This window comes from Ranitomeya imitator, chromosome 5, assembly GCF_032444005.1.
Source record: "Ranitomeya imitator isolate aRanImi1 chromosome 5, aRanImi1.pri, whole genome shotgun sequence".
Taxonomy (NCBI): domain Eukaryota; kingdom Metazoa; phylum Chordata; class Amphibia; order Anura; family Dendrobatidae; genus Ranitomeya; species Ranitomeya imitator.
Window position 1 is genome coordinate 696,647,794 of NC_091286.1, and position 26,051 is coordinate 696,673,844.

At 56.5% G+C, this 26,051-nt stretch overlaps 1 protein-coding gene across 2 annotated transcripts in view; it reads right to left on the reverse strand.

Annotated features, from left to right (window-relative positions):
* The window catches only part of LOC138638838 (oocyte zinc finger protein XlCOF6-like), a 141,360-nt gene that overhangs the window by 114,821 nt on the left and 488 nt on the right, over window positions 1–26,051 (reverse strand). The window lies entirely within an intron of this gene.

A 26,051-nucleotide genomic window follows, 5' to 3' on the forward strand; every position in this document is an offset into this window, starting at 1 on the left:
TATATGGGACACACACACGCACACAGACCAGCCACCAGAGTATATGGGGCACACACACGCACACAGACCAGCCACCAGAGTATATGGGACGCACACACACACAGACACACACAGACCAGCCACCAGAGTATATGGGACGCACACACACACAGACACACACAGACCAGCCACCAGAGTATATGGGGCACACAGACACACACACAGACACATACAGACCAGCCACCAGAGTATATGGGGCACACACACAGACACACACAGACCAGCCACCAGAGTATATGGGACGCACACACGCACACAGACACACACAGACCAGCCACCAGAGTATATGGGACACACACACACAGACACACAGACCAGCCACCAGAGTATATGGGGCACACGCACACACAGACCAGCTACCAGAGTATATGGGGCACACACGCACAAAGACACACACAGACCAGCCACCAGAGTATATGGGACGCACACACGCACACAGACACACACAGACCAGCCACCAGAGTATATGGGACACACACACACACAGACACACACAGACCAGCCACCAGAGTATATGGGGCACACACGCACACAGACCAGCCACCAGAGTATATGGGGCACACAGACACACACAGACCAGCCACCAGAGTATATGGGGCACGCACACAGACACACACAGACCAGCCTCCAGAGTATATGGGACACACACACGCACACAGACGCACACAGACCAGCCACCAGAGTATATGGGGCACACACACGCACACAGACCAGCCACCAGAGTATATGGGGCACACACACGCACACAGACACACACAGACCAGCCACCAGAGTATATGGGGCACACACACAGACACACACAGACCAGCCACCAGAGTATATGGGGCACACACGCACACACAGACACACACAGACCAGCCACCAGAGTATATGGGGCACAGACACGCACACAGACCAGCCACCAGAGTATATGGGGCACACACGCACACACAGACACACACAGACCAGCCACCAGAGTATATGGGGCACACACACGCACACAGACACACACAGACCAGCCACCAGAGTATATGGGGCACACACACGCACACAGACACACACAGACCAGCCACCAGAGTATATGGGGCACACACACGCACACAGACCAGCCACCAGAGTATATGGGGCACACACACGCACACAGACCAGCCACCAGAGTATATGGGGCACACACGCACACACAGACACACACAGACAAGCCACCAGAGTATATGGGGCACACACACACAGACGAGCCACCAAAGTATATGGGGCACACACACGCACACACAGACCAGCCACCAGAGTATATGGGGCACAGACCAGCCACCAGAGTATATGGGGCACACAGACACACACACACCAACCACCAGAGTATATGGGGCACACTGGGACACACAGACCAGCCACCAGAGTATATGGGGCACACATACAGACACACACAGACCAGCCACCAGAGTATATGGGGCACAGCCACACACAGACCAGCCACCAGAGTATATGGGGCACACACACACAGACGCACACACAGACCAGCCACCAGAGTATATGGGGCACACACACAGACACACACAGACCAGCCACCAGAGTATATGGGGCACACACACGCACACAGACACACACAGACCAGCCACCAGAGTATATGGGGCACACACACGCACACAGACCAGCCACCAGAGTATATGGGGCACACACACAGACACACACAGACCAGCCACCAGAGTATATGGGGCACACACACAGACACACACAGACCAGCCACCAGAGTATATGGGGCACACAGACACGCACACAGACACACACAGACCAGCCACCAGAGTATATGGGGCACACACACGCACACAGACCAGCCACCAGAGTATATGGGGCACACACACAGACACACACAGACCAGCCACCAGAGTATATGGGACGCACACACGCACACAGACACACACAGACCAGCCACCAGAGTATATGGGACACACACACACAGACACACAGACCAGCCACCAGAGTATATGGGGCAAACGCACACACAGACCAGCCACCAGAGTATATGGGACGCACACACACACAGACACACACAGACCAGCCACCAGAGTATATGGGGCACACAGACACACACACAGACACACACAGACCAGCCACCAGAGTATATGGGGCACACAGACACACACACAGACACATACAGACCAGCCACCAGAGTATATGGGGCACACACACAGACACACACAGACCAGCCACCAGAGTATATGGGACGCACACACGCACACAGACACACACAGACCAGCCACCAGAGTATATGGGACACACACACACAGACACACAGACCAGCCACCAGAGTATATGGGGCACACGCACACACAGACTAGCTACCAGAGTATATGGGGCACACACACGCACACAGACACACACAGACCAGCCACCAGAGTATATGGGACGCATACACGCACACAGACACACACAGACCAGCCACCAGAGTATATGGGACGCATACACGCACACAGACACACACAGACCAGCCACCAGAGTATATGGGACACACACACAGACACACACAGACCAGCCACCAGAGTATATGGGACGCACACACACACACAGACACACACAGACCAGCCACCAGAGTATATGGGGCACACACACAGACACACACAGACCAGCCACCAGAGTATATGGGACGCACACACGCACACAGACACACACAGACCAGCCACCAGAGTATATGGGACACACACACACAGACACACAGACCAGCCACCAGAGTATATGGGGCACACGCACACACAGACCAGCTACCAGAGTATATGGGGCACACACACGCACACAGACACACACAGACCAGCCACCAGAGTATATGGGACGCATACACGCACACAGACACACACAGACCAGCCACCAGAGTATATGGGACGCATACACGCACACAGACACACACAGACCAGCCACCAGAGTATATGGGACGCACACACACACACAGACACACACAGACCAGCCACCAGAGTATATGGGACGCACACACGCACACACAGACCAGCCACCAGAGTATATGGGGCACACACACACAGACCAGCCACCAGAGTATATGGGACACACACACAGACACACACAGACCAGCCACCAGAGTATATGGGACACACACACACAGACACACAGACCAGCCACCAGAGTATATGGGGCACACACGCACACACACAGGCACACACAGACCAGCCACCAGAGTATATGGGGCACACACGCACAAAGACACACACAGAACAGCCACCAGAGTATATGGGGCGCACACACGCACACAGACACACACAGACCAGCCACCAGAGTTTATGGGGCACACACACGCACACAGACACACACAGACCAGCCACCAGAGTATATGGGGCACACACAGACACACACAGACCAGCCACCAGAGTATATGGGGCACACACACACACACAGACCAGCCACCAGAGTATATGGGGCACGCACACAGACGCACACAGACCAGCCACCAGAGTATATGGGGCACACACACGCACACAGACCAGCCACCAGAGTAGATGGGGCACACACACGCACACAGACACACACAGACCAGCCACCAGAGTATATGGGGCACACACACGCACACAGACACACACAGACCAGCCACCAGAGTATATGGGACGCACACACGCACACACAGACCAGCCATCAGAGTATATGGGGCACACACACGCACACAGACCAGCCACCAGAGTATATGGGGCACACACACGCACACAGACCAGCCACCAGAGTATATGGGGCACACACGCACACACAGACCAGCCACCAGAGTATATGGGGCACAGACACGCACACAGACCAGCCACCAGAGTATATGGGGCACACACGCACACACAGACACACACAGACCAGCCACCAGAGTATATGGGGCACACACACAGACCAGCCACCAGAGTATATGGGGCACACACACGCACACAGACACACACAGACCAGCCACCAGAGTATATGGGGCACACACACACACACACACAGACCAGCCACCAGAGTATATGGGGCACACACACGCACACAGACCAGCCACCAGAGTATATGGGGCACACACAGACAAGCCACCAGAGTATATGGGGCACACACACACAGACGAGCCACCAAAGTATATGGGGCACACACACAGACCAGCCACCAGAGTATATGGGACGCACACACGCACACACAGACCAGCCACCAGAGTATATGGGACGCACACACGCACACAGACCAGCCACCAGAGTATATGGGGCACACATGCACACAGAGACCAGCCACCAGAGTATATGGGACGCACACACGCACACAGACCAGCCACCAGAGTATATGGGGCACACATGCACACAGAGACCAGCCACCAGAGTATATGGGATGCACACACGCACACAGACACACACAGACCAGCCACCAGAGTATATGGGGCACACACGCACACAGACACACACAGACCAGCCACCAGAGTATATGGGGCACACAGACACACACAGACCAGCCACCAGAGTATATGGGGCACGCACACAGACACACACAGACCAGCCACCAGAGTATATGGGGCACGCACACAGACGCACACAGACCAGCCATCAGAGTATATGGGGCACACACACGCACACAGACCAGCCACCAGAGTATATGGGGCACACACACACACACAGACCAGCCACCAGAGTATATGGGGCACACACACGCACACAGACCAGCCACCAGAGTATATGGGACACACACACGCACACAGACCAGCCACCAGAGTATATGGGGCACACACACGCACACAGACACACACAGACCAGCCACCAGAGTACATGGGACGCACACAGACACACACAGACCAGCCACCAGAGTATATGGGACGCACACAGACACACACAGACCAGCCACCAGAGTATATGGGGCACACACACGCACACAGACCAGCTACCAGAGTATATGGGGCACGCACACAGACACACACAGACCAGCCACCAGAGTATATGGGACACACACACGCACACAGACGCACACAGACCAGCCACCAGAGTATATGGGGCACGCACACAGACACACACAGACCAGCCACCAGAGTATATGGGACACACACACGCACACACACGCACACAGACCAGCCACCAGAGTATATGGGGCACACACACGCACACAGACCAGCCACCAGAGTATATGGGGCACACACACAGACACACACAGACCAGCCACCAGAGTATATGGGGCACACACACGCACACAGACCAGCCACCAGAGTATATGAGGCACACACACGCACACAGACACACACAGACCAGCCACCAGAGTATATGGGGCACACACACAGACCAGCCATCAGAGTATATGGGGCACACACACGCACACAGACCAGCCACCAGAGTATATGGGGCACACACACGCACACAGACACACACAGACCAGCCACCAGAGTATATGGGGCACACACACGCACACAGACCAGCCACCAGAGTATATGGGGCACACACACACACACACACAGACACACACAGACCAGCCACCAGAGTATATGGGGCACACACAGACCAGCCACCAGAGTATATGGGGCACACACACGCACACACAGACCAGCCACCAGAGTATATGGGGCACACACACGCACACAGACCAGCCACCAGAGTATATGGGGCACACACGCACACACAGACACACACAGACCAGCCACCAGAGTATATGGGGCACACACACACAGACCAGCCACCAAAGTATATGGGGCACACACACAGACACACACAGACCAGCCACCAGAGTAAATGGGACGCACACACGCACACACAGACCAGCCACCAGAGTATATGGGGCACACACGCACACACAGACACACACAGACCAGCCACCAGAGTATATGGGGCACACACACACAGACCAGCCACCAAAGTATATGGGGCACACACACAGACACACACAGACCAGCCACCAGAGTAAATGGGACGCACACACGCACACACAGACCAGCCACCAGAGTATATGGGACGCACACACGCACACACAGACACACACAGACCAGCCACCAGAGTATATGGGGCACACACACACAGACCAGCCACCAAAGTATATGGGGCACACACACAGACACACACAGACCAGCCACCAGAGTAAATGGGACGCACACACGCACACACAGACCAGCCACCAGAGTATATGGGACGCACACACGCACACAGACCAGCCACCAGAGTATATGGGGCACACACGCACACACAGACCAGCCACCAGAGTATATGGGGCACACACACACAGACCAGCCACCAGAGTATATGGGATGCACACACGCACACAGACACACACAGACCAGCCACCAGAGTATATGGGGCACGCACACAGACACACACAGACCAGCCACCAGAGTATATGGGACACACACACGCACACAGACGCACACAGACCAGCCACCAGAGTATATGGGGCACGCACACGCACACACACGCACACAGACCAGCCACCAGAGTATATGGGGCACACACACGCACACAGACCAGCCACCAGAGTATATGGGGCACACACACAGACACAGACACACACAGACCAGCCACCAGAGTATATGGGGCACACACACGCACACAGACGCACACAGACCAGCCACCAGTGTATATGGGGCACACACAGACACACACAGACCAGCCACCAGAGTATATGGGGCACGCACACAGACACACACAGACCAGCCACCAGAGTATATGGGACACACACACGCACACAGACACACACAGACCAGCCACCAGTGTATATGGGGCACACAGACACACACAGACCAGCCACCAGAGTATATGGGGCACGCACACAGACACACACAGACCAGCCACCAGAGTATATGGGACACTCACACGCACACAGACGCACACAGACCAGCCACCAGAGTATATGGGGCACGCACACAGACACACACAGACACACACAGACCAGCCACCAGAGTATATGGGACACACACACGCACACACACAGACCAGCCACCAGAGTATATGGGGCACACACACGCACACAGACCAGCCACCAGAGTATATGGGGCACACACACAGACACAGACCAGCCACCAGAGTATATGGGGCACACACACGCACGCTGACACACACAGACCAGCCACCAGAGTATATGGGACGCACACACGCACACAGACCAGCCACCAGAGTATATGGGACGCACACACGCACACAGATCAGCCACCAGAGTATATGGGACGCACACACGCACACAGACCAGCCACCAGAGTATATGGGGCACAGACACACACAGACCAGCCACCAGAGTATATGGGACGCACACACGCACACAGAACAGCCACCAGAGTATATGGGACGCACACAGGCACACAGACCAGCCACCAGAGTATATGGGACGCACACACACGCACACAGACCAGCCACCAGAGTATATGGGGCACACACGCACACACAGACACACACAGACCAGCCACCAGAGTATATGGGGCACACACACACAGACCAGCCACCAGAGTATATGGGGCACACACAGACACACACAGACCAGCCACCAGAGTATATGGGGCACACCCACACAGACCAGCCACCAGAGTATATGGGGCACACACACAGACACACACAGACCAGCCACCAGAGTATATGGGACGCACACACGCACACAGACACACACAGACCAGCCACCAGAGTATATGGGGCACACACAGACCAGCCACCAGAGTATATGGGGCACACAGACACACACAGACGCCCACAGACCAGCCACCAGAGTATATGGGGCACACACGCACACACAGACCAGCCACCAGAGTATATGGGGCACACACACAGACACACACAGACCAGCCACCAGAGTATATGGGGCACACAGACACACACAGACACCCACAGACCAGCCACCAGAGTATATGGGGCACACACGCACACACAGACCAGCCACCAGAGTATATCGGGCACACACACGCACACACAGACACACACAGACCAGCCACCAGAGTATATGGGGCACACACACGCACACAGACCAGCCACGAGAGTATATGGTACGCACACAAAGACACACAGACCAGCCACCAGAGTATATGGGGCACACACAGACCAGCCACCAGAGTATATGGGGCACACACACACAGACCAGCCACCAGAGTATATGGGGCACACACACACAGACCAGCCACCAGAGTATATGGGGCACGCACACACGCACACAGACAAACAGACAAGCCACCAGAGTATATGGGGCACACACACGCACAAAGACCAGCCACCAGAGTATATGGGGCACGCACACAGACACACACAGACCAGCCACCAGAGTATATGGGACACACACACGCACACAGATGCACACAGACCAGCCACCAGAGTATATGGGGCACACACACGCACACAGACCAGCCACCAGAGTATATGGGGCACACAGACACAGACCAGCCACCAGAGTATATGGGACACACACACGCACACAGATGCACACAGACCAGCCACCAGAGTATATGGGGCACACACACGCACACACACGCACACAGACCAGCCACCAGAGTATATGGGGCACACACACGCACACAGACCAGCCACCAGAGTATATGGGGCACACAGACACACACGCACACAGACCAGCCACCAGAGTATATGGGACGCACACACGCACACAGACCAGCCACCAGAGTATATGGGGCACACACGCACACAGAGACCAGCCACCAGAGTATATGGGGCACACACGCACACACAGACCAGCCACCAGAGTATATGGGGCACACACGCACACAGAGACCAGCCACCAGAGTATATGGGGCACACAGACACACACAGACCAGCCACCAGAGTATATGGGGCACACGCACGCACACAGACCAGCCACGAGAGTATATGGTACACACACAAAGACACACAGACCAGCCACCAGAGTATATGGGGCACACACGCACACACAGACACACACAGACAAGCCACCAGAGTATATGGGGCACACACACACAGACCAGCCACCAGAGTATATGGGGCACACATGCACAAAGACACACACAGACCAGCCACCAGAGTATATGGGATGCACACACGCACACAGACACACACAGACCAGCCACCAGAGTATATGGGGCACACACGCACACAGACACACACAGACCAGCCACCAGAGTATATGGGGCACACACACGCACACAGACCAGCCACCAGAGTATATGGGGCACACACACGCACACAGACACACACAGACCAGCCACCAGAGTATATGGGACACACACACGCACACAGACGCACACAGACCAGCCACCAGTGTATATGGGGCACACAGACACACACAGACCAGCCACCAGAGTATATGGGGCACGCACACAGACACACACAGACCAGCCACCAGAGTATATGGGGCACACACACGCACACAGACCAGCCACCAGAGTATATGGGGCACACACACAGAAACACACAGACCAGCCACCAGAGTATATGGGACACGCACACACACAGACCAGCCACCAGAGTATATGGGGCACACACATGCACACAGACCAGCCACCAGAGTATATGGGGCACACACACGCACGCAGACACACACAGACCAGCCACCAGAGTATATGGGATGCACACACGCACACAGAACAGCCACCAGAGTATATGGGACGCACACACGCACACAGAACAGCCACCAGAGTATATGGGGCACACACAGACCAGCCACCAGAGTATATGGGGCACACACACACAGACCAGCCACCAGAGTATATGGGGCACACACACAGACACACACAGACCAGCCACCAGAGTATATGGGACGCACACAGACACACACAGACCAGCCACCAGAGTATATGGGGCACACAGACACACACAGACCAGCCACCAGAGTATATGGGGCACACACAGACACACACAGACCAGCCACCAGAGTATATGGGGCACACAGACACACACAGACCAGCCACCAGAGTATATGGGGCACACACACGCACACACAGACACACACAGACCAGCCACCAGAGTATATGGGACACACACACGCACACAGACACACACACACCAGCCACCAGAGTATATGGGACACACACACGCACACAGACCAGCCACCAGAGTATATGGGACACACACACGCACACAGACCAGCCACCAGAGTATATGGGACGCACACAGACACACACAGTCCAGCCACCAGAGTATATGGGGCACACAGACACACACAGACCAGCCACCAGAGTATATGGGGCACACACACGCACACACAGACACACACACACCAGCCACCAGAGTATATGGGACACACACACGCACACAGACACACACAGACCAGCCACCAGAGTATATGGTACGCACACAAAGACACACAGACCAGCCACCAGAGTATATGGGACGCACACACACAGACAAGCCACCAGAGTATATGGGGCACACACACACAGACCAGCCACCAGAGTATATGGGGCACGCACACACGCACACAGACACACACAGACAAGCCACCAGAGTATATGGGGCACACACGCACAAAGACACACACAGACCAGGCACCAGAGTATATGGGATGCACACACGCACAAAGACACACACAGACCAGCCACCAGAGTATATGGGACACACACACGCACAAAGACACACACAGACCAGCCACCAGAGTATATGGGACACACACACGCACACAGACACACACAGACCAGCCACCAGAGTATATGGGACACACACACGCACACAGACCAGCCACCAGAGTATATGGGACACACACACGCACACAGACCAGCCACCAGAGTATATGGGACACACACACGCACACAGACTAGCCACCAGAGTATATGGGACACACACACGCACACAGACACACACAGACCAGCCACCAGAGTATATGGGACACACACACGCACAAAGACACACACAGACCAGCCACCAGAGTATATGGGACACACACACGCACACAGACACACACAGACTAGCCACCAGAGTATATGGGACGCACACACGCACACAGACACACACAGACCAGCCACCAGAGTATATGGGACACACACACGCACACAGACTAGCCACCAGAGTATATGGGACACACACACGCACACAGACACACACAGACCAGCCACCAGAGTATATGGGACACACACACGCACACAGACACACACAGACCAGCCACCAGAGTATATGGGACACACACACGCACACAGACACACACAGACTAGCCACCAGAGTATATGGGACGCACACACGCACACAGACACACACAGACCAGCCACCAGAGTATATGGGACACACACACGCACAAAGACACACACAGACCAGCCACCAGAGTATATGGGACACACACACGCACACAGACACACACAGACCAGCCACCAGAGTATATGGGACACACACACGCACACAGACACACACAGACTAGCCACCAGAGTATATGGGACACACACACGCACACAGACACACACAGACTAGCCACCAGAGTATATGGGACACACACACGCACACAGACACACACAGACCAGCCACCAGAGTATATGGGACACACACACGCACACAGACACACACAGACCAGCCACCAGAGTATATGGGGCACACACACGCACACAGACACACACAGACTAGCCACCAGAGTATATGGGACACACACACGCACACAGACACACACACACAGACCAGCCACCAGAGTATATGGGACACACACACGCACACAGACACACACAGACCAGCCACCAGAGTATATGGGGCACACACACGCACACAGACACACACAGACTAGCCACCAGAGTATATGGGACACACACACGCACACAGACACACACAGACTAGCCACCAGAGTATATGGGACACACACACGCACACAGACACACACAGACCAGCCACCAGAGTATATGGGACACACACACGCACACAGACACACACAGACCAGCCACCAGAGTATATGGGACACACACACGCACACAGACACACACAGACTAGCCACCAGAGTATATGGGACACACACACGCACACAGACACACACAGACTAGCCACCAGAGTATATGGGACACACACACGCACACAGACACACACAGACTAGCCACCAGAGTATATGGGACACACACACGCACACAGACACACACAGACCAGCCACCAGAGTATATGGGACACACACACGCACACAGACACACACAGACCAGCCACCAGAGTATATGGGACACACACACGCACACAGACACACACAGACTAGGCACCAGAGTATATGGGACACACACACGCACACAGACACACACAGACTAGCCACCAGAGTATATGGGACACACACACGCACACAGACACACACAGACCAGCCACCAGAGTATATGGGGCACACACACGCACAAAGACACACACAGACCAGCCACCAGAGTATATGGGGCACACACACGCACAAAGACACACACAGACCAGCCACCAGAGTATATGGGGCACACAGACACACACAGACACACACAGACCAGCCACCAGAGTATATGGGACACACACACGCACACAGATGCACACAGACCAGCCACCAGAGTATATGGGACACACACACGCACACAGATGCACACAGACCAGCCACCAGAGTATATGGGGCACACACACGCACACAGATGCACACAGACCAGCCACCAGAGTATATGGGGCACACACACGCACACAGATGCACACAGACCAGCCACCAGAGTATATGGGGCACACAGATGCACACAGACCAGCCACCAGAGTATATGGGACACACACACGCACACAGATGCACACAGACCAGCCACCAGAGTATATGGGGCACACACACGCACACAGACCAGCCACCAGAGTATATGGGGCACACAGACACACACGCACACAGACCAGCCACCAGAGTATATGGGACGCACACACGCACACAGACCAGCCACCAGAGTATATGGGGCACACACGCACACAGACCAGCCACCAGAGTATATGGGGCACACACACGCACACAGACACACACAGACCAGCCACCAGAGTATATGGGGCACACACACGCACGCAGACCAGCCACCAGAGTATATGGGGCACACAGACACACACAGACCAGCCACCAGAGTATATGGGGCACACACACACAGACCAGCCACCAGAGTATATGGGGCACACACACAGACACAGACCAGCCACCAGAGTATATGGCACGCACACAGACCAGCCACCAGAGTATATGGGGCACACAGACACACACAGACACCCACAGACCAGCCACCAGAGTATATGGGGCACACACGCACACACAGACCAGCCACCAGAGTATATGGCACGCACACAGACCAGCCACCAGAGTATATGGGGCACACAGACACACACAGACACCCACAGACCAGCCACCAGAGTATATGGGGCACACACGCACACACAGACCAGCCACCAGAGTATATGGGGCACACACACGCACACACAGACACACACAGACCAGCCACCAGAGTATATGGGGCACACACACGCACACAGACCAGCCACCAGAGTATATGGGGCACGCACACAGACACACACAGACCAGCGACCAGCGTATATGGGACGCACACACGCACACAGACACACACAGACCAGCCACCAGAGTATATGGGGCACACACACGCACAGACACACACAGACAAGCCACCAGAGTATATGGGGCACACAGACACACACAGACCAGCCACCAGAGTATATGGGACGCACACACGCACACAGACACACACAGACCAGCCACCAGAGTATATGGGACGCACACACGCACACAGACACACAGACCAGCCACCAGAGTATATGGGACACACAGACACGCCACCAGAGTATATGGGGCACACACACGCACACACAGACCAGCCACCAGAGTATATGGGGCACACACACGCACACACAGACCAGCCACCAGAGTATATGGGGGACACAGACACACACAGACCAGCCACCAGAGTATATGGGGCACACAGACACACACAGACCAGCCACCAGAGTATATGGGGCACACACACGCACGCAGACACACACAGACCAGCCACCAGAGTATATGGGGCACACACACGCACACAGACCAGCCACCAGAGTATATGGGGCACGCACACAGACACACACAGACCAGCCACCAGAGTATATGGGACGCACACACGCACACAGACACACACAGACCAGCCACCAGAGTATATGGGGCACACACGCACACACAGACCAGCCACCAGAGTATATGGGGCACGCACACACACACCGACACACACAGACCAGCCACCAGAGTATATGGGACGCACACACGCACACACAGACCAGCCACCAGAGTATATGGGGCACACACACGCACACACAGACCAGCCTCCAGAGTATATGGGGCACACAGACACACAGACCAGCCACCAGAGTATATGGGACGCACACACAGACCAGCCACCAGAGTATATGGGGCACACACGCACACACAGACCAGCCACCAGAGTATATGGCACGCACACAGACACACACAGACCAGCCACCAGAGTATATGGGACGCACACACGCACACACACACCAGCCACCAGAGTATATGGGGCACACAGACACCCACAGACCAGCCACCAGAGTATATGGGGCACACAGACACACACAGACCAGCCACCAGAGTATATGGGGCACACACACGCACACAGACACACACAGACCAGCCACCAAAGTATATGGGGCACACAGACACACACAGACCAGCCACCAGAGTATATGGGGCACACACACGCACACAGACACACACAGACCAGCCACCAGAGTATATGGGACGCACACAAAGACACACAGACACACACAGACCAGCCACCAGAGTATATGGGGCACGCACACAGACACACACAGACCAGCCACCAGAGTATATGGGACGCACACACGCACACAGACACACACAGACCAGCCACCAGAGTATATGGGGCACGCACACAGACACACACAGACCAGCCACCAAAGTATATGGGGCACACAGACACACACAGACCAGCCACCAGAGTATATGGGGCACACACACGCACACAGACACACACAGACCAGCCACCAGAGTATATGGGACGCACACAAAGACACACAGACACACACAGACCAGCCACCAGAGTATATGGGGCACGCACACAGACACACACAGACCAGCCACCAGAGTATATGGGACGCACACACGCACACACAGACCAGCCACCAGAGTATATGGGGCACACGCACACACAGACACACACAGACCAGCCACCAGAGTATATGGCACGCACACAGACACACACAGACCAGCCACCAGAGTATATGGGACGCACACACGCACACAGACACACACAGACCAGCCACCAGAGTATATGGGGCACACACACGCACACAGACACACACAGACCAGCCACCAGAGTATATGGGACACACAGACACACACAGACCAGCCACCAGAGTATATGGCACGCACACAGACACACACAGACCAGCCACCAGAGTATATGGGACGCACACACGCACACAGACACACACAGACCAGCCACCAGAGTATATGGGGCACACACACGCACATAGACACACACAGACCAGCCACCAGAGTATATGGGACACGCAGACACACACAGACAAGCCACCAGAGTATATGGGGCACACAGACACACACAGACACACACAGACCAGCCACCAGAGTATATGGGGCACACACACGCACGCAGACACACACAGACCAGCCACCAGAGTATATGGGACGCACACACGCACACAGACACACACAGACCAGCCACCAGAGTATATGGGACGCACACACGCACACAGACACACAGACCAGCCACCAGAGTATATGGGACACACAGACACACACAGACCAGCCACCAGAGTATATGGGGCACACACACGCACACACAGACCAGCCACCAGAGTATATGGGGCACACACACGCACACACAGACCAGCCACCAGAGTATATGGGACACACAGACACACACAGACACACACAGACCAGCCACCAGAGTATATGGGGCACACACACGCACGCAGACACACACAGACCAGCCACCAGAGTATATGGGACGCACACACGCACACAGAACAGCCACCAGAGTATATGGGACACACAGACACACACAGACACACACAGACCAGCCACCAGAGTATATGGGACACACAGACACACACAGACACACACAGACCAGCCACCAGAGTATATGGGGCACACACACGCACGCAGACACACACAGACCAGCCACCAGAGTATATGGGACGCACACACACACAGACACACACAGACCAGCCACCAGAGTATATGGGGCACACAGACACACACAGACCAGCCACCAGAGTATATGGGGCACACACACGCACGCAGACACACACAGACCAGCCACCAGAGTATATGGGACGCACACACACACAGACACACACAGACCAGCCACCAGAGTAAATGGGACACAGACACACACAGACCAGCCATCAGAGTATATGGGGCACACACACGCACGCAGACACACACAGACCAGCCACCAGAGTATATGGGCACGCGCACAGACAGACACACACACAGACTAGTCGCCAGAGTGCATGGGGCACACATGGGCACGCGCACAGACTAGTCACCAGAGTGCAGGGGCACACATGGGCACGCGCACAGACTAGTCACCAGAGTACATGGGCACACATGGGCACGCGCACAAACTAGTCGCCGGAGTGCATGGGGCACACATGGGCACGCGCACAGACTAGTCACCAGAGTACATGGGCACACATGGGCACGCGCACAGACTAGTCACCAGAGTGCAGGGGCACACATGGGCACGCGCACAGACTAGTCACCAGAGTACAGGGGCACACATGGGCACGCGCACAGACTAGTCGCCAGAGTATATGGGGCACACATGGGCACGCGCACAGACTAGTCGCCAGAGTATATGGGGCACACATGGGCACGCGCACAGACTAGTCGCCAGAGTACAGGGGCACACATGGGCACGCGCACAGACTAGTCGCCAGAGTATATGGGGCACACATGGGCACGCGCACAGACTAGTCGCCAGAGTATATGGGGCACACATGGGCACGCGCACGGACTAGTCGCCAGAGTATATGGGGCACACATGGGCACGCGCACAGACTAGTCGCCAGAGTATATGGGGCACACATGGGCACGCGCACGGACTAGTCGCCAGAGTATATGGGGCACACATGGGCACGCGCACAGACTAGTCGCCAGAGTATATGGGGCACACATGGGCACGCGCACAGACTAGTCACCAGAGTACAGGGGCACACATGGGCACGCGCACAGACTAGTCGCCAGAGTTTATGGGGCACACATGGGCACGCGCACAGACTAGTCGCCAGAGTATATGGGGCACACATGGGCACGGGCACAGACTAGTCGCCAGAGTATATGGGGCACACATGGGCACGCGCACGGACTAGTCGCCAGAGTATATGGGGCACACATGGGCACGCGCACAGACTAGTCGCCAGAGTATATGGGGCACACATGGGCACGCGCACAGACTAGTCGCCAGAGTATATGGGGCACACATGGGCACGCGCACAGACTAGTCGCCAGAGTACAGGGGCACACATGGGCACGCGCACAGACTAGTCGCCAGAGTATATGGGGCACACATGGGCACGCGCACAGACTAGTCGCCAGAGTATATGGGGCACACATGGGCACGCGCACGGACTAGTCGCCAGAGTATATGGGGCACACATGGGCACGCGCACAGACTAGTCGCCAGAGTATATGGGGCACACATGGGCACGCGCACGGACTAGTCGCCAGAGTATATGGGGCACACATGGGCACGCGCACAGACTAGTCGCCAGAGTATATGGGGCACACATGGGCACGCGCACAGACTAGTCACCAGAGTACAGGGGCACACATGGGCACGCGCACAGACTAGTCGCCAGAGTATATGGGGCACACATGGGCACGCGCACAGACTAGTCGCCAGAGTATATGGGGCACACATGGGCACGGGCACAGACTAGTCGCCAGAGTATATGGGGCACACATGGGCACGCGCACGGACTAGTCGCCAGAGTATATGGGGCACACATGGGCACGCGCACAGACTAGTCGCCAGAGTATATGGGGCACACATGGGCACGCGCACAGACTAGTCACCAGAGTACATGGGCACACATGGGCACGCGCACAGACTAGTCACCAGAGTACATGGGCACAGATGGGCACGCGCACAGACTAGTCGCCAGAGTATATGGGGCACACATGGGCACGCGCACAGACTAGTCACCAGAGTACATGGGCACACATGGGCACGCGCACAGACTAGTCACCAGAGTACATGGGCACACATGGGCACGCGCACAGACTAGTCACCAGAGTACATGGGCACACATGGGCACGCGCACAGACTAGTCACCAGAGTACATGGGGCACACATGGGCACGCGCACAGACTAGTCACCAGAGTACATGGGCACACATGGGCACGCGCACAGACTAGTCACCAGAGTACATGGGCACACATGGGCACGCGCACAGACTAGTCACCAGAGTACATGGGCACAGATGGGCACGCGCACAGACTAGTCACCAGAGTATATGGGGCACACATGGGCACGCGCACAGACTAGTCACCAGAGTATATGGGCACAGATGGGCACGCGCACAGACTAGTCGCCAGAGTATATGGGCACAGATGGACACGCGCACAGACTAGTCGCCAGAGTACATGGGCACAGATGGGCACGCGCACAGACTAGTCGCCAGAGTATATGGGCACAGATGGGCACGCGCACAGACTAGTCGCCAGAGTATATGGGCACACATGGGCACGCGCACAGACTAGTCACCAGAGTACATGGGCACAGAAGGGCACGCGCACAGACTAGTCGCCAGAGTATATGGGGCACACGCACAGACTAGTCGCCAGAGTATATGGGGCACACATGGGCACGCGCACAGACTAGTCACCAGAGTACATGGGCACGCGCACAGACTAGTCACCAGAGTACATGGGCACAGATGGGCACGCGCACAGACTAGTCGCCAGAGTATATGGGGCACACATGGGCACGCGCACAGACTAGTCGCCAGAGTATATGGGGCACACATGGGCACGCGCACAGACTAGCCACCAGAGTACATGGGCACACATGGGCACGCGCACAGACTAGTCACCAGAGTATATGGGGCACACATGGGCACGCGCACAGACTAGTCACCAGAGTACATGGGCACAGATGGGCACGCGCACATACTAGTCACCAGAGTACATGGGCACAGATGGGCACGCGCACAGACTAGTCGCCAGAGTATATGGGGCACACATGGGCACGCGCACAGACTAGTCACCAGAGTACAGGGGCACACATGGGCACGCGCACAGACTAGTCGCCAGAGTATATGGGGCACACATGGGCACGCGCACAGACTAGTCACCAGAGTACATGGGCACACATGGGCACGCGCACAGACTAGTCACCAGAGTACATGGGCACACATGGGCACGCGCACAGACTAGTCACCAGAGTACAGGGGCACACATGGGCACGCGCACAGACTAGTCACCAGAGTACATGGGCACAGATGGGCACGCGCACAGACTAGTCGCCAGAGTACATGGGCACGCGCACAGACTAGTCACCAGAGTACATGGGCACACATGGGCACACGCACGGACTAGTCGCCAGAGTATATGGGGCACACATGGGCACGCGCACAGACTAGTCACCAGAGTACATGGGCACACATGGGCACGCGCACAGACTAGTCACCAGAGTACATGGGCACACATGGGCACGCGCACAGACTAGTCACCAGAGTATATGGGGCACACATGGGCACGCGCACAGACTAGTCACCAGAGTACATGGGCACACATGGGCACGCGCACAGACTAGTCGCCAGAGTATATGGGGCACACATGGGCACGCGCACAGACTAGTCACCAGAGTATATGGGGCACACATGGGCACGCGCACAGACTAGTCGCCAGAGTATATGGGGCACACATGGGCACGCGCACAGACTAGTCACCAGAGTACATGGGCACAGATGGGCACGCGCACAGACTAGTCACCAGAGTATATGGGGCACACATGGGCACGCGCACAGACTAGTCGCCAGAGTATATGGGGCACACATGGGCACGCGCACAGACTAGTCACCAGAGTATATGGGGCACACATGGGCACGCGCACAGACTAGTCACCAGAGTACATGGGCACACATGGGCACGCGCACAGACTAGTCACCAGAGTATATGGGGCACACATGGGCACGCGCACAGACTAGTCACCAGAGTATATGGGGCACACATGGGCACGCGCACAGACTAGTCACCAGATTATATGGGGCACACATGGGCACGCGCACAGACTAGTCGCCAGAGTATATGGGGCACAGATGGGCACGCGCACAGACTAGTCACCAGAGTATATGGGGCACACATGGGCACGCGCACAGACTAGTCACCAGAGTACAGGGGCACACATGGGCACGCGCACAGACTAGTCACCAGAGTACAGGGGCACACATGGGCACGCGCACAGACTAGTCGCCAGAGTACAGGGGCACACATGGGCACGCGCACAGACTAGTCGCCAGAGTACAGGGGCACACATGGGCACGCGCACAGACTAGTCACCAGAGTATATGGGGCACACATGGGCACTCGCACAGACTAGTCGCCAGAGTACATGGGCACACATGGGCACGCGCACAGACTAGTCACCAGAGTATATGGGGCACACATGGGCACGCGCACAGACTAGTCACCAGAGTATATGGGGCACACATGGGCACGCGCACAGACTAGTCACCAGAGTATATGGGGCACACATGGGCACGCGCACAGACTAGTCACCAGAGTACATGGGCACAGATGGGCACGCGCACAGACTAGTCACCAGAGTACAGGGGCACACATGGGCACGCGCACAGACTAGTCACCAGAGTATATGGGGCACACATGGGCACGCGCACAGACTAGTCACCAGAGTATATGGGGCACACATGGGCACGCGCACAGACTAGTCACCAGAGTATATGGGGCACACATGGGCACGCGCACAGACTAGTCACCAGAGTACATGGGCACAGATGGGCACGCGCACAGACTAGTCACCAGAGTACAGGGGCACACATGGGCACGCGCACAGACTAGTCACCAGAGTATATGGGGCACACATGGGCACGCGCACAGACTAGTCACCAGAGTATATGGGGCACACATGGGCACGCGCACAGACTAGTCACCAGAGTATATGGGGCACACATGGGCACGCGCACAGACTAGTCACCAGAGTATATGGGGCACACATGGGCACGCGCACAGACTAGTCACCAGAGTACATGGGCACACATGGGCACGCGCACAGACTAGTCACCAGAGTATATGGGGCACACATGGGCACGCGCACAGACTAGTCACCAGAGTATATGGGGCACACATGGGCACGCGCACAGACTAGTCACCAGAGTACAGGGGCACACATGGGCACGCGCACAGACTAGTCACCAGAGTATATGGGGCACACATGGGCACGCGCACAGACTAGTCACCAGAGTACAGGGGCACACATGGGCACGCGCACAGACTAGTCACCAGAGTATATGGGGCACACATGGGCACGCGCACAGACTAGTCACCAGATTATATGGGGCACACATGGGCACGCGCACAGACTAGTCACCAGAGTACAGGGGCACACATGGGCACGCGCACAGACTAGTCACCAGAGTATATGGGGCACACATGGGCACGCGCACAGACTAGTCACCAGAGTACAGGGGCACACATGGGCACGCGCACAGACTAGTCACCAGAGTATATGGGGCACACATGGGCACGCGCACAGACTAGTCACCAGAGTACAGGGGCACACATGGGCACGCGCACAGACTAGTCACCAGAGTATATGGGGCACACATGGGCACGCGCACAGACTAGTCACCAGATTATATGGGGCACACATGGGCACGCGCACAGACTAGTCACCAGAGTACAGGGGCACACATGGGCACGCGCACAGACTAGTCACCAGAGTATATGGGGCACACATGGGCACGCGCACAGACTAGTCACCAGATTATATGGGGCACACATGGGCACGCGCACAGACTAGTCACCAGAGTATATGGGGCACACATGGGCACGCGCACAGACTAGTCACCAGATTATATGGGGCACACATGGGCACGCGCACAGACTAGTCACCAGAGTACAGGGGCACACATGGGCACGCGCACAGACTAGTCACCAGAGTATATGGGGCACACATGGGCACGCGCACAGAATAGTCACCAGAGTATATGGGGCACACATGGGCACGCGCACAGACTAGTCACCAGAGTATATGGGGCACACATGGGCACGCGCACAGACTAGTCACCAGAGTATATGGGGCACACATGGGCACGCGCACAGACTAGTCACCAGAGTATATGGGGCACACATGGGCACGCGCACAGACTAGTCACCAGAGTACATGGGCACAGATGGGCACGCGCACAGACTAGTCACCAGAGTACATGGGCACACATGGGCACGCGCACAGACTAGTCACCAGAGTACAGGGGCACACATGGGCACGCGCACAGACTAGTCACCAGAGTATATGGGGCACACATGGGCACGCGCACAGACTAGTCACCAGAGTATATGGGGCACACATGGGCACGCGCACAGACTAGTCACCAGAGTATATGGGCACAGATGGGCACGCGCACAGACTAGTCACCAGAGTACATGGGCACACATGGGCACGCGCACAGACTAGTCACCAGAGTACAGGGGCACACATGGGCACGCGCACAGACTAGTCACCAGAGTATATGGGGCACACATGGGCACGCGCACAGACTAGTCACCAGAGTATATGGGGCACACATGGGCACGCGCACAGACTAGTCACCAGAGTACATGGGCACAGATGGGCACGCGCACAGACTAGTCACCAGAGTACATGGGCACACATGGGCACGCGCACAGACTAGTCACCAGAGTACAGGGGCACACATGGGCACGGGCACAGACTAGTCACCAGAGTATATGGGGCACACATGGGCACGCGCACAGACTAGTCACCAGAGTACAGGGGCACACATGGGCACGCGCACAGACTAGTCACCAGAGTACATGGGCACACATGGGCACGCGCACAGACTAGTCACCAGAGTATATGGGGCACACATGGGCACGCGCACAGACTAGTCACCAGAGTACATGGGCACACATGGGCACGCGCACAGACTAGTCACCAGAGTACATGGGCACACATGGGCACGCGCACAGACTAGTCACCAGAGTATATGGGGCACACATGGGCACGCGCACAGACTAGTCACCAGAGTACATGGGCACACATGGGCACGCGCACAGACTAGTCGCCAGAGTATATGGGGCACACATGGGCACGCGCACAGACTAGTCACCAGAGTATATGGGCACACATGGGCACGCGCACAGACTAGTCGCCAGAGTATATGGGGCACACATGGGCACGCGCACAGACTAGTCACCAGAGTATATGGGGCACACATGGGCACGCGCACAGACTAGTCACCAGAGTATATGGGGCACACATGGGCACGCGCACAGACTAGTCACCAGAGTATATGGGGCACACATGGGCACGCGCACAGACTAGTCACCAGAGTATATGGGGCACACATGGGCACGCGCACAGACTAGTCGCCAGAGTATATGGGCACACATGGGCACGCGCACAGACTAGTCGCCAGAGTATATGGGCACACATGGGCACGCGCACAGACTAGTCGCCAGAGTATATGGGCACACATGGGCACGCGCACAGACTAGTCGCCAGAGTATATGGGGCACACATGGGCACGCGCACAGACTAGTCACCAGAGTATATGGAGCACACATGGGCACGCGCACAGACTAGTCACCAGAGTATATGGGGCACACATGGGCACGCGCACAGACTAGTCACCAGAGTATATGGGGCACACATGGGCACGCGCACAGACTAGTCACCAGAGTATATGGGGCACACATGGGCACGCGCACAGACTAGTCGCCAGAGTATATGGGCACACATGGGCACGCGCACAGACTAGTCGCCAGAGTATATGGGGCACACATGGGCACGCGCACAGACTAGTCACCAGAGTACATGGGCACACATGGGCACGCGCACAGACTAGTCACCAGAGTACAGGGGCACACATGGGCACGCGCACAGACTAGTCACCAGAGTACATGGGCACACATGGGCACGCGCACAGACTAGTCACCAGAGTACAGGGGCACACATGGGCACGCGCACAGACTAGTCACCAGAGTATATGGGGCACACATGGGCACGCGCACAGACTAGTCACCAGAGTATATGGGGCACACATGGGCACGCGCACAGACTAGTCACCAGAGTATATGGGGCACACATGGGCACGCGCACAGACTAGTCACCAGAGTACAGGGGCACACATGGGCACGCGCACAGACTAGTCACCAGAGTATATGGGGCACACATGGGCACGCGCACAGACTAGTCACCAGAGTATATGGGGCACACATGGGCACGCGCACAGACTAGTCACCAGAGTATATGGGGCACACATGGGCACGCGCACAGACTAGTCACCAGAGTATATGGGGCACACATGGGCACGCGCACAGACTAGTCACCAGAGTATATGGGGCACACATGGGCACGCGCACAGACTAGTCGCCAGAGTATATGGGCACACATGGGCACGCGCACAGACTAGTCGCCAGAGTATATGGGGCACACATGGGCACGCGCACAGACTAGTCACCAGAGTACATGGGCACACATGGGCACGCGCACAGACTAGTCACCAGAGTACAGGGGCACACATGGGCACGCGCACAGACTAGTCACCAGAGTACATGGGCACACATGGGCACGCGCACAGACTAGTCACCAGAGTACAGGGGCACACATGGGCACGCGCACAGACTAGTCACCAGAGTATATGGGGCACACATGGGCACGCGCACAGACTAGTCACCAGAGTATATGGGGCACACATGGGCACGCGCACAGACTAGTCACCAGAGTATATGGGGCACACATGGGCACGCGCACAGACTAGTCACCAGAGTACAGGGGCACACATGGGCACGCGCACAGACTAGTCACCAGAGTACATGGGCACACATGGGCACGCGCACAGACTAGTCACCAGAGTACATGGGCACACATGGGCACGCGCACAGACTAGTCACCAGAGTACAGGGGCACACATGGGCACGCGCACAGACTAGTCACCAGAGTACATGGGCACACATGGGCACGCGCACAGACTAGTCACCAGAGTATATGGGGCACACATGGGCACGCGCACAGACTAGTCACCAGAGTACAGGGGCACACATGGGCACGCGCACAGACTAGTCACCAGAGTACAGGGGCACACATGGGCACGCGCACAGACTAGTCACCAGAGTATATGGGGCACACATGGGCACGCGCACAGACTAGTCACCAGAGTACAGGGGCACACATGGGCACGCGCACAGACTAGTCACCAGAGTACAGGGGCACACATGGGCACGCGCACAGACTAGTCGCCAGAGTATATGGGGCACACATGGGCACGCGCACAGACTAGTCACCAGAGTATATGGGGCACACATGGGCACGCGCACAGACTAGTCACCAGAGTACAGGGGCACACATGGGCACGCGCACAGACTAGTCACCAGAGTATATGGGGCACACATGGGCACGCGCACAGACTAGTCACCAGAGTACAGGGGCACACATGGGCACGCGCACAGACTAGTCACCAGAGTACAGGGGCACACATGGGCACGCGCACAGACTAGTCACCAGAGCATATGGGGCACACATGGGCACGCGCACAGACTAGTCACCAGAGTATATGGGGCACACATGGGCACGCGCACAGACTAGTCACCAGAGTACAGGGGCACACATGGGCACGCGCACAGACTAGTCACCAGAGTATATGGGGCACACATGGGCACGCGCACAGACTAGTCGCCAGAGTATATGGGGCACACATGGGCACGCGCACAGACTAGTCACCAGAGTACATGGGCACACATGGGCACGCGCACAGACTAGTCGCCAGAGTATATGGGGCACACATGGGCACGCGCACAGACTAGTCACCAGAGTATATGGGGCACACATGGGCACGCGCACAGACTAGTCACCAGAGTACAGGGGCACACATGGGCACGCGCACAGACTAGTCACCAGAGTACAGGGGCACACATGGGCACGCGCACAGACTAGTCACCAGAGTACAGGGGCACACATGGGCACGCGCACA